Below are 14,027 nucleotides of genomic sequence, written 5' to 3'. Positions count from 1 at the left end.
TGATACATCATAATATATTGTTCAACAATTATCTTTATTATATAAATATTAAAAAATGTAATGACCATTTCGTGATTAGTTTGTTTTAAGAATTTAATTTTAATTGTAATTGGAATATAATTAAATTATTAATTTTTTTATTAAAAGTTATTATTATTACTACATAATTTTAATTGTTTGCCTCCTTGTCCATACCCAACTCAACGTTGGTAACCGTTCCGTGTGGAAAAACATTTTTCTCATTCTCTGTAACAGACGACCTAAATCACGAGGAGTTTATTTGTTCTGTAACATCCTCAACACCAAGTTAGTAACCAAATTATAAAACTTTAGAATTTAGTGATTAAAGTAGATAAATTGAACAGTTCAGGGACTTATATGAAAAAATTTGTGTTGGACTAAATAGCAAGGAATGATGAATGGAAGGGCAAAATGGTCATTTGACCCAGAAATGAATTAAAAATGTATTATGGTAAGGATATATACACGTGGAATTGAAATATTAAGGGAAAAGAAAGTTTCTAGAGAACTCTTCTTCACTCTTCTTCCTCTTTCAGCCGTGAGTTACAAAAAAGCAAAGGTGAATTTCTTGTTAGCTGATTTTGAATTGAATTTAAGTTTGGTTTATGTTCCTTAGATGATACTTAAGCTTAAGAAAAACTTAAGTTGTCTTAAAATCAAAAGATGAAGGAGTTAGGAAGGATTAAAGATGAGAGGTTTATAAGTGAAATATTAGGAGAAAGAGTTAGTAAGTAAAGTTTGAAACTAAATTTGACTTGTCATCAGCTAAATTAAGAAGTATGAAGTGTTAGAATTGAAATTAAAACATGTTGGAAAAGTGGTAGGATTCTTGATTTCAATATATAGGAGGAGATTTGGAAGATAAGGGCATATTATATTAATATAAATTTATTAGAGTATATGTATGTGAGTTTAAGTGTATGAAAGGGGTGAAGGAATAAAGGGTTTAGATAAATATGGGTAAATTTTGGGTTTAAAAAGTGATTTATGGGCTATGGGCTATGCGTATCGGTACTGATTCATCAAGTACCGATACTTAAGTGGTGAAAGAGTGATATTTGGTATAGGGGTATCGATTCTGGTTGAACAGTATCGATACCATAAGCCAAAATTTGACAAGTTATTCAAGGGGTATCGATACAAAAGGGGTTGTATCGATACCCAAGGTATCGATACCATTTTGGAAATAAGGATCATAGAATCGAAAATGGGTATCGATACCCAGACTTGGTATCGATACCACAGCTAGGGAAGTATCGGTACCATGCAGGGGGTACCGATACTACTCAAAGTGGAAAATTTTATTGAGCATTTCTTTTAACTTGGGTTATTAAGGATCGAAGTATGATATTTAGAATTTTGATATGCATATAAAATGTATGATTGTGTAGATATCAAGCATAAGCAAGTTCCAGAACGACCGAAGAGTTAGGATCGATTAAGAATGATAAAGTCATAGAAGTTGATTTGGATTTAGTGAGGCTAAGGTGAGTGCGTGTTATAGTATAGATGTAGTTTTATGGAAATAAAACTTGTGATAAGTCAATTTCTATGTTAAAGTTCATGGTTCAATAGTTATGAACATGCATATATTTTGATTATTATAAACACATGCATAAGTGTTATATGTTTATATGTTTTGACATATGCTATATGATCCATGTGAACATAATCAAACAAAATAAGCTATATAACATGATATAGTTTATTATCTATACATGTGATATATGATATGTGATAAGACATACGTGATTATAAGAGAAATGATATGACTATATGAATACATGATGAATTAGTGATGATATGGATATATAGAACATATAAATATTTAAGCCTATGTTATGTGATATGAGAGCTATAGGTATAGTTGGCATGCCAAGAGTCGAGGGTTATATGATGTCCTTCGGGACATATACGAGGTCTTTCAGGACATACATGAGGTCCTTCGGGACATACATGAGGTCATTCGGGACAAATTTCATATGCCACTAATTCGAAATTATACTAGTTGTGGTGACAACATATGTACATAACCTCAAAGTACTCACATACCTTAAGTTCTCAGTGATATACATGGGCACATAAAATATATAAAAGAGTTTACTTTCTTATAAGATATCATGTTATTATTGGCTAAGGGTGGATCATAGGTGATATGATTAAATAATAAAATGATAACTGTGATTGCATATGAAATGACTGGATTGCATGTTCATACTTTATGAAATGTATTATTTTATTATATTATATGCCTCACTAAGTCTATGACTTAGCGTGTAAGCGTTTTACATGTAGGTACTAAGAAGCAGGAAGATCAGACTTAGGATCTGCAGAACATCATACCTCCACTCGAAGATCAGATCATAAGTAAATTACATAGTATGTATTTTGTTGTATCAAATGTGTTGCATGTAGACAAATTGTGATATACATATGCTCTGATTAGTTTTTGTAATATTGTGATTGTATTTATGTAAATGGTTAACTTTATGTTAATGAAAGTTTAAATTTTCCATGATTTCTATAAATGTAAACGTTTTGAATATTTAATGTGACACATCAGATTCGTATCTAGGTCAGGTACGGGTTGGGGTGTTACATTTAATGGTATCAGAGCTATGGTTTAGCCGATTCTAGGCATAAATCGAAGTCTAGAGTGTCTTTAAATGTGTACATGTCAACATAATAGTGAGAATTTCTGATATGATAAAAGTAACAAGTATGTTGTTTTGCTAATAAAGTTATATGGTTATATCTTATTAGATGCCTGGACATGATAGCTCTCGAAGTGAAGCGGGAGATGATAGCCAGTAGAGAGTAGTAATTCACCTGCCTTGGCCAAGCAATGTGAAGAATAAACACCTTCAGGAGTGCCTCTACAAGATCAAGATGTCTTCTTCAGGACGTTGGACGTTATCTTAATGCGTTTCTAGCCTTCTTCTCTCTCAACTCAAAGAATGAATGTTGCAAAAGAGTTAAAGGGATTAGGAGCTCCTGAGTTCAAAGGTGAAGTCGAGGAGGGTCCTGTTGTTGCGGACCTTTGGCTCAATGATGTGAAGATCATGTTAAATGGACTCCACTGTTCTGATGTGGAGAAGTTAGATGGAGTGGTCTCCTTGCTTCGTGGGTAAGCGAGAATCTAGTGGACGAATGTCACTTTTAGGATGACAAGTGACCAAGTGACATGGTCCTTATTCATAGAAGAGTTTAAGTACAAGTATATAGGAGGTCAATTCATTAAGCAGATGAAGCAAGAATTCTTGAACCTGAAGCAATTGAATCACATTGTGTATGAATACGAGTGTGAGTTCAATAAGTTAAGTCGTTTTGCGGCTGAGTTGATTCTAACGAAGAATGATGCGTGTAAATGGTCTGTAGAGGGTTTGCGCTCGAGGTTGAAAGAAATGTTGATCATGTTGAACTTGTCCTTATTTCAAGAGGTAGTTAATCATGCTAAAGATCTAGAGATAGCTCAAAATGAAAGGTGTGGGGAGCAAAGTGCTCAACCGTAAAAAAGAACTGGGGCTTCATCAAGTTTTGTACCACTCAAGAGAGTTAAAGATTCTGGTTTTCGATCTCAGGCGAGGTCTGAGTCAGTGGCATCCTCCGCTAGAGATGAGAGCTAGATAGACTAAATCAGTAGGGTCTGGTACTGGGAGAGTAAATCACGGTCAAGTCAAACAATGTCAGCTTTATGGATGAAGCCATAGCGGAATATGTCAAGTGATCTCTGGAGCTTGTTTTTGATGTGGGGAAATAGGATATTTCATGTGAGATTGTCCATTGAGGTCCGGAGAGCCTACAGAGTTAGAGTGATCTGCTTTGATGTCTCAGAGAGGATGAGGTAGAGGTAGGGGAAGAAATCAACCGAAATCTTCTACTCAACAAGAACTACGCTCCATTGCTCGAGTGTATAACATCAAGACCAATGAAGAGCTTGATGATCCAGAGATAATTGTAGGTACTTTCCTACTGTATGATAAATGTGTTGTGGTATTGATTGATTCGGGTTCCACATATTCATATATTAGTAGTAAACTGGTGAGAGAATTGGGAATTCAGTTAGAAGCCACTAATAATGATGTGATAGTGACAAATCCATTAGGGCACAATGCTCGGGTAAATAGAGTATGTCAAGGGTGTCCCATACGGATTCAAGGAATTAAATTCCCTACTAATCTGATAGAATTACCCTTCAAGGAATTTGAAGTGATACCGGGAATGGACTGGTTATATCATTATCATGCTAATGTCGATTATAGATTGAAAAGAGTAATGTTGATTAGTTTAGAAGGATTAGAAGTTATAGTGTTCAGTGAAAGATGGAATCCATTGGCAAATATAATATCAATGATGCCAGTCAAGAAGTTATTACTACAAGGATGTTAATGTTTCATTGCTAATGTGATAGACACTAGAACCAAGGAGAAAGGGTTAAAAGATATTCCTATAGTCAGAGAGATTCCTATAGTCAGAGAGTTCCCCAATGTTTTTCCTGCAGAGTTTCCAGGTTTACCTCCGGATAGAGAGGTTGAATTCCAAATAGAAGTCATGCTTGGAACAACACCTATTGTAATGACACCATACAGAATGGCTCCTAAAGAGTTGCAAGAATTAAAGATTCAATTACAAGAATTACTGGATAAAGGATTTATAAGACCAAGTGTGTCGCCTTTAGGAGCTCCAGTGTTGTTCGTTAAAAAGAATGATGGTTCGATTTGTCTATGCATTGATTATAGGCAGTTTAACAAGGTGACTATCAAGAATAAGTATCCCCTCCCTAGAATTAATGATTTATTTGATCAGTTGAAAGTAGCTTCAGTTTTCTCTAAAATTGATTTGCGGTCTAGATATCATCAATTGAAGATTCAAGAGAAATATATTCCGAAAACGACTTTTAGAATAAGATATGGTCATTATGAGTTCATTGTTATACTGTTTGGAGTTACGAATGCACCAGTTGCTTTCATGGACCTAATTAATAGAATATTTTAACCTTACTTGGACCAGTTCGTAGTTGTTTTCATTGACGATATATTGGTGTATTCTAAATCGAAGGAAGAGCATAGTGCACATTTGAGAAGAGTTTTGTAGATTTTACGAGATAGGAAGTTATATGACAAACTATCTAAATGTGAGTTCTGGTTGAATGAAGTGACATTCCTTGGATATGTGATTTATGTGAAACGAATTCGTGTTGATCCTCAGAAGATAAAAGCTATTTTAGAATGGGAAGTTCCAAAGAATGTGTCTGAAGTTCGAAGTTTTCTGGGGCTTGCAGGATATTATCGAAGGTTCGTTAAGGACTTTTCGATGATAACTTTACCTTTGAATAAGTTAATGAGGATATGTATAATTTTCCTGGATTCCTGAGTGTCAAGAAAGTTTTGAAACATTAAAGAAAATTTTGACAGAAGCTCCAGTCTTAGTTCAACTTGAGTCTGGTAAGAATTTTGTGGTTTACAGTGACGCACCCTATAACGGCTTGGGATGTGTACTGATGTAGGAGGGGAAAGTAGTGGCCTATGCGTCTAGACAATTGAAACCACATGAAAAAACTATCTAACACACGATTTGGAGTTGGATTAGTAGTGTTCGCTCTTAAGATTTGGCATCACTACTTATATGGTGAAAGTTGCTACCTATACACGGATCATAATTTGAAGTATATGATGACTCAGAAAGACTTAAACTTAAGAAAAAGAAGATGTGTGAAATTCCTAAAGGATTATGATGTAGTTATTGATTTCCATCCGGGAAAAGCAAATGTGGTAGTTGATTCCTTAAGTCGAAAGACGTTTGTAGCCTTACGAGCTTTAGATGACAGGTTTTCATTGGATGAAGATGGTAAAATATGTGCATAATTGACACTTAAACCAACATGGTTGGATCAAGTTAAAGAAGTGTAAACCAAAGATGAAGGGTATTTGAAGAGGTTACGACAAGTAAAGAATGAAGAGATTAATGATTATGAGATTAAGACTGATGGGAATCTATATTATCGTGGGAGATTAGTAATTCTTGATAATGAAGAATTGAAGAATGAAATGTTAATAGAAGCTCACTGTAGTCCATTGATGATGCACCTAGGTGGAAATAAGATGTATATGGATTTCAAGAGTCAGTACTGGTGTTAGGAATGAAAATGAATATTACAATATTTGTATCCAAGTGTTTGACTTTCCAACAAGTCAAAGCTGAGCATTAGCTTTCGTCAGGACTATTTCAACCAATGTCTATTCCTCAGTGGAAATGGTAGAATGTGACGATGGATTTTGTGACGGGGTTATCCTGAACTCCAAATAAAAGAGATTTAATTTAGGTGATCGTGGATAGATTGACTAAATCAACTCATTTCATTCCAGTACGAACTGATTTCTACATGGAATATGATGAACTGTACATCAGGGAGATTATTAGATTGCATGGTGCACTTGTTTCAATTGTTTCTGATTGAGATCCTAGATTCACATCAAGGTTTTGGAAGACTTTGCATGGAGCGTTAGGAACTCGATTAAACTTTAGCACAACGTTTCATCCTCAGACCGATGGACAGTTTGAGCGGACTGCCCAAATTCTGGAGGATATGTTGAGAGCCTGTGTAATAGAGTTCAAAGGATCGTGGGAAAAAAACTTGTCACTTACCGAATTTGCTTACAACAATAGTTACCAGTCAAGAATCAAGATAGATCCCTATGAGGCTTTATATGGGAGAAAATGGCGTACGCCTTTAATTGGTACGAACTTAAAGATCGAGAAGTTCTTGGTCCTGAGTTGATTCAAGAAGTGGAAGAAAAAGTTCAAGTGATTCAGAACAATCTCAAAGCGGAAGCTAATAGACATAAATCATATGATGATCTTAAGAGGAAAGAGATATAATTTCAAGTTGGAGATAAAGTATTCTTAAAGGTGTCTCCGTGGAAGAAAGTGTTGAGGTTTGGACGAAAAGGAAATCTTAGTCCCCGGTTTATTGAACCTTATGAGATTGTTAAGAGAGTAGGACCAGTGGCATACCAATTGGCTTTGCCACATAAAATGGAAAAGATTCATAATGTTTTCCATGTTTCCATGCTTGGAGATATAGGTCTGATCCCTCCCATATTGTGACACCAGAAGAGATAGAAGTTCAACCTGACCTGACTTATTAAGAAGAACCGATACAAATATTAGCTCATGAGGTGAAACAATTAAGGAACAAGATTATTCCATTGGTCAAGGTATTAAGGATGAATCAAAAGGTAGATGAAGCAATGTGGGACTGTGAAGAGGATATGAGGAATCAGTGCCCCCATCTCTTTGTGCAGTGAAAATTCGAGGACGGATTTTCTTAAGGGGAGATTTATAACATCCTTAACACTGGGTTAGTAACTAAATTGTAAAACTTTAAAATTTAGTGACTAAAGTAGATAAATTGCATAATTGAAGGACTTATATAGAAAATTTTATGTAGGACTAAATAGCAAAGAATGATTAATTGAAGGGCAAAATGGTCATTTTCCTAGAAATGAATTAAAATTGTATTTTGGTAAGGATATATACATGGAATTGAAGGATTAAGGGAAAAGAAAGTTTCTAGAGAACTTTTCTTCACTTTTCTTCCTCTTTCAGCCGTGAGTTACCCAAAACCAAAGGTGAGTTTCTTGTTAGCTATTTTGAACTGAATTTAAGTTTGGCTTATGTTTCTTAGATGATAATTAAACTTAAGGAAAACTTAAGTTGTCTTAAAATCAAAAGATGAAAGAGTTATGAATGATTAAAGATGAGAGGTTTATAAGTGAAATCTTAGGAGAGAGAGTTAGTAAGTAAAGTTTGAAACTAAATTTGACTTGTCATCAGCTAAATTAAGAAGTATGAAGTGTTAGAATTGAAATTAGAACATGTTAGAAAACTGGTAGGATTCTTGATTTCAAGATATAGGAGGAGATTTGGAAGATAAGGGCGTGTTATATGAATATAAATTTATTAGAGTATGTGTATGTGAGTTTAAGTGTATGAAATGGGTGAAGGAATGAAGGGTTTAGATAAATATGGGTAAATTTCGAGTTTAAAAAATGATTTCTGGGCTATGAGTATTGGTATTGATTCATCAAGTACCGATACTTCAGGGGTAAAAGAGTGATATTTGGTATAGGGGTATTGATACTGGTTGAACAGTATCGATACCATAAGCCAAAATTTGACAAGTTATTTAAAGGGTATCAATACAAAAGGGGAAGTATCGATACCCAAGGTACCGATACCATAGATCATGTATCGATACCATTTTGGAAATAAGGATCACATAATCAAAAATGGTTATTGATACCCATACTTGGTATCGATACCACAACTAGGGAAGTATCGGTACCATGCAGGGGATACCAATATTAATCAAAGTGGAAAATTTTATTGAGCATTTCTTTTAACTTGGGTTATTAAGGATCGAAGCATGATACTTAGAATGTTAATATGCATATCAAATGTATGATTGCATAGATATCGAGCATAAGCAAGTTCCGGAACGACTGAAGAGTTAGGATGGATTAAGAAGGATAAAGCCATAGAAGTTTATTTGGATTCAGTGAGGCTAAGGTGAGTGCATGTTATAGTATAGATGTAGTTTTATAGAAATATGACTTGTGATAATTCTATTTCATATGTTAAATTTCATGGTTCAATAGTTATGAACATGCATATATTTTGATTATTATAAACACATGCATAAGTGCTATATGTTTATATGTTTTGACATATGCTGTATGATCCATGTGAACATAATCAAACAACATAAGCTATAAGACCTGATATAGTTGATTATCTATACATGTGATACATGGTATGTGATAAGACATACGTGATTATAAGAGAAATGATATGAGTATATGAATACATGATGAATTAAAGCCCTTCAGGACAAATTTAATATGCCACTAAGTGGAAATTATACGAGTTGTGGTGACAGCATGTGTGCATAATCTCAAAGTACTCACATACCTTAAGTTCTCAGTAATATACATGGACACATAAAATATATAAAAGAGTTTAATTTCTTATAAGATATCATGTTATTATTGGTTAAGGGTGGATCATAGGTGATATGATTCAATAGTAAAATGATAACTATGATTGCACATGAAATGACTGGATTGCATGTTCATACTTTAGGAAATGTATTATTTTATTATATTATATGTCTCACTAAGTCTATGACTTAGCGTGTAAGCGTTTTACACGTAGGTACTGAGAAGCAGGAAGATCATACTTAGGATCTGTAGAACATCATACCCCCACTCGAAGATCATATCAGAAGTAAATTACACAGTATGTATTTTATTGTATCAAATGTGTTGGCATGTAGACAAATTGTGATTTACATATGCTCTGATCAGTTTTTGTAATATTTTGATTGTATTTATGTACATGGTTAACTTTATGTTAATGAAAGTTTAAATTTTCCATGATTTCTATAAATGTAAATGTTTTGAATAGTCAATGTGACACATTAGATTCGTATCTGGGTCGATTACGGGTTGGGGGTGTTATATGTTCTTCTAAAAAAATGTCGTCCAGTTCGTCGTTAGTGACCGTCTGACGCTGTTGCCATTTTCGTTTGATTCGCAAACAAGTTAACCATTTCCTCCTATTTTTGAAGTGTGTGGACATCATCGGAGAATCATAAATAGGGTTTCAAATCGCGGTCGCGGTTGCGTTTTCGATCACTTCTGATTTACCGTGATTATAGCCGTCACCGGCGCTATTGCGACTGTTGCGGGCGCTATTGGGGGTATAGCTGGTAAATCGGACGGCGATGAAACGTTATTTCACATACACTATCACGTTTTCGGACCGTGATTTGAAACCCTGATCATGAACCATATACGATCATCGCCCATCTCTATCAGGCCGATCAAGACCGCCGCTGGTGGTCTATTGGAATGCTAGCAGCATGAAATCCCTTGCTCGCCGGTCGTGATTGGGTAAACCATGTGAATCTTCTTGTGTTTTAATCTGAATGGTTAAATTGCAAACTAACTCCTCATACCAATGTTTTAATTTGAATAAAGAAATTGCAATGTAAACCCTTCATATCTCTCCTATTTATAAATTAGAAATGTTTGAGTTTTAATATAAATGGCTAAATTAAATGAAATCCCTTAATACTTCTATTTTATTTAAATGATCAAATTTCACGCAAACCCCTATTCTTTCTTTCGTTTAGACTTTAGACTTCTAGGTCTTAAATCCTCTATAATTTTGATTTTACTTTTATTTTGATGATTTATTTTGAATTTATCCTTAATGTTAATCAGTAGTAATATTAATATTTTATTTTAATCATTAATCTTTATTAATATTAATTTTGACCATTAATTTTTGAAATGTTAATTTTAATTAGCAGTAATATTAATATTTTATTTTTATTATACTTCTAGGTATTATTTTGTAATTCAATTTTACCTTTTTATGGGTAAAGCTTTTGTTAAACTATATTTTGATATAGGAATTGAGTACAAAAATTTTTTCTGGACAAGAAGTATCTATATTGTTCTTACAATATCAACACCTCATGAACAATACCGATATTGTTCATATGGTACTGATACCAAAGGTAAGGGAAGTATCGATGCTCACTAGGTAGTATCGATACTACCAACATTGCTCAAATTCCAGAATGCAAAAATGGTACCGATACCCAAAGGGGTACCGATACTACTTTACATAGTAGTATCGATACCATAGGATTAATATTGATACGTCAGGCCCAACGACTAGTAACAGCTAGTTTTATTTAAAAATAACAAAGGTAGTGTCGTACTCCCTATAGGAGTACTGAAACCCTCTATACTAGGCAATTTTATTTTGCAGTGAAAACATCCCCAATGACTCCAAATTACTCCCAACGGCTAGAAATGGCCACAAACTCATTCCAACATATAAATACAAGTTCAAGACACCTGAAGAAAGGTTAGAACACCTATCCAAGCATTCAAACACAATATAAGAGTTTTTCATTCCGATTTTACTTTCTCTTGTAAATAATTTGTTCTAGTGAGCTTTATTTTGTAAACACTCTACCTTTAAGAGGTTTTATTTGTTTACATTTTTTTACCTTTTGTAAAGGGAATTGGTTCTAGTTTAGGTAATTGAACAACTGGGAGTTTGTAAAGGTTATCTCTTTGTCCTTGAAAAAGAAAGAACATATTAGTGAAATTGTTGGAAAATCCTTAGCGAGGAGCTAAGGTAGTGGGATATACTTAGTTGAGAAGTCAAACCACTATAAACCGTTATGACAAATTGTCTATCTTTTCTTTCTCCTTACTCCCTAAACAATTTTTGCCATTTCACCCCCTTGTACATTTTTTTGTTTGTTCAGATTGAGCTTCGAAAATCCAAACAATTGGTATCAGATCTTGACTCATTAGAAGGTTTCACCATCTTGAGACGACCCTAGAAGAAGTTCTACCGATTCCCGACGGAATCGACAAAAATAAGGCTTCGACCTCCGACTCTTACTATCTTGAAGATTCTCAACCGATCAACAAGCCACCGTATTTCAATGAAGAAAATATGCCTATTGGAAGAATAAGATGATGCTCTTCATTCAAGAAAATGATCTAGGAGCTTGGAACTCAATTATGAAGGGTTACTTCACTACACCCGGTGAGATGGATGATTGAAGTGATGGAGTGAAGAAGAAGTTCCATCTCAATGCTAAGGCTATATACATCATCTTTTGTGCATTACGCCCGGATGAATATGGAAGAGTCTCCTCTTGTTCCAATGCCAAGGAGATATGGATAAGCTCCAAGTCACTCAGAAGAAACCGATGAAGTGAGGGAAACCAAGATAAGTCTTCTCAACCACAGCTATGAGATTTTCAAGATGAAACCCGATGAAGACATCACAACTATGAGAAGCTTGTGAGGAAGATGATATACTCTATTCCAAAGTCTTGGCAATCAAAGAAGACGGCGATCATTGAGGCTAAGAATTTAAAGTCTCTCACTCTCGATGAGCTAATTAGTTCTCTTCTCACTCGTAAGTTGATGGTGAAGAAAGAGGAAGAAGATGAAGAAAAGTAAAACAAGAAAAAGAAGGAGGTAGGCATTGCCTTTAAGTCCACCAATGAGAGCAATCAAGATTTAAATGAAGAGTTGATGAAGAAGATGATGAAGAAAAAGAGATGGTCAAGCTCTTCAAAAGATTCAATAGAATCATGACTTCTAAGGAAGTGAAGCATGAATCGAGCAAGAAGAAAAGTCCTCTGGTGTGTTTTAATTGTCAAATAACAGGGCTTGTCAAGTATGAATGTCCCCTCCTAAAGAAGAAGGGATCAAGCAAGAAAAAGACATTTGTGGCAGCTTGGAGTGATGAAGATGACTCCAATGATGAAGATGAAGTAGCCAACCTATACCTCATGGCCATCCAAGAAGATTCAATGGTAACTTCTAACTCAAATGAATTTGATTCTTATTTTTTTGATGAGTTACAAGTTTCTTATAATGAGTTGTATTTGGATTTTGAGACCATGAATTCCAAATATAAGAAATTAATTTCAAAACTTAAAGTTGAAAATGATTTGGTTTTGAAAGAAAAAGTTGATTTTGAAAAACAAAAGAATCTTTGAAAAATGATTTAGAGCTTTTAAAAGTCAAAATCAATGATTTAGAAAAGAAAGTTTTGATTTGAAAGTTAAGCTTGAGAGCTTAACAAAAGAAAAAGAAATAATTTCTAAAAATAACTCATTATGTTTAAATATGGAAAAATGTTCACATTGTCATTTTTATGGTCATTTGGAACAGACTTGTCCTTTAAAGAAAGGAAAACGTTTTAAAATTAGACAAGTATGGGTTCCGAAAGGAACAAGGGGAATTGAAACTAACATTCAAGGATCCAAAGCAATTTGGATATCAAAATCTATTTAAATATCTCTTATAGGTGTGTGGGAGCAATAGTGATGAAAGTGACGATACTCAAATGCTCTAGCCACACTTGAAAAGGAATGAGTAACCTCTAAGCTTAATACTTTTGATTTTGATTATTTGGTTGCTCATTTAGTTTTAAGCATGCATGAGTTTTGATTTTAAACTATTTTATGTTTTCTATCTCATGTATGTTAAAAAGGTGTTATGGTGAACATTGTAATGCTTTAATGATTTTTTAATATTTGTTCATCATAATGAATTTTTAGTTAAAATTGGGTGTAAATGCAAATAATATCTCTCTAACAATTGATATCAATTTTCAAATGCTTTGATTTTAAAAATTTTTAAGTTTTTGACTTAAATTTAAATGTTTATGCATGTAATTTAAAAATGTAAATGATATCTCCCTAGCAATTGATATCAAAATTTTAAAATGCATAACATTTTTGGAAGGCTTTATGCATATGCACTTAATTTCAACAATTGGTATTGCATAAAGCCTTTTAGACTTGGATATATTGAATTTCATGTGCTACTAACATGTTGTTATTCTTTGTTGAAATTCAATTTTGTTTAAGTGTCAAGCTTTTAAAGTCAAATTTTTGTTTAGAATGCACTTTTTGAGGGGGAACTTTGATTTTTCAAATGATTTTTAATGTCAAATTACCACTAACTCTCCAATGTTATTTTTGAACTTTAAAGTTGAATTATTTTTGATATAACAAAAAGGGGGAGAAGTATGAGTTTGAAAAATTCAATTTCTCAATGAAAAAGGGGGAGTTGAACATTTTCCAACAATTGACATCTTTTTCATTAAATATTTTATTAGGGGGAGTTTTTCCAAAAACAATTTTTCAAATGTTTTGTTATATCAAAAAGGGGGAGATTGTTGAACTATGTTTTGATATAACAATTTATGGCAAAATGTTTTTGGGCTTGAATTGAATTTATTCAAAGTTTTCAAAATTTTCAAAAATAATTCAAAGTCTATTTAACTTGAAATTGAGCACAAAATGTTTTTCTGGACAAGAAGTATCGATATTGTTCTTACAGTATCGATACCTCATGAACAATATCGATAATGTTCATATAATACCGATA

Source organism: Hibiscus syriacus, unplaced genomic scaffold (genome assembly GCF_006381635.1).
Source record: "Hibiscus syriacus cultivar Baekdansim isolate YM2019G1 unplaced genomic scaffold, ASM638163v2 tig00004013_pilon, whole genome shotgun sequence".
Classification (NCBI taxonomy): Eukaryota; Viridiplantae; Streptophyta; class Magnoliopsida; order Malvales; family Malvaceae; genus Hibiscus; species Hibiscus syriacus.
This window is presented reverse-complemented; position numbering follows the sequence as displayed.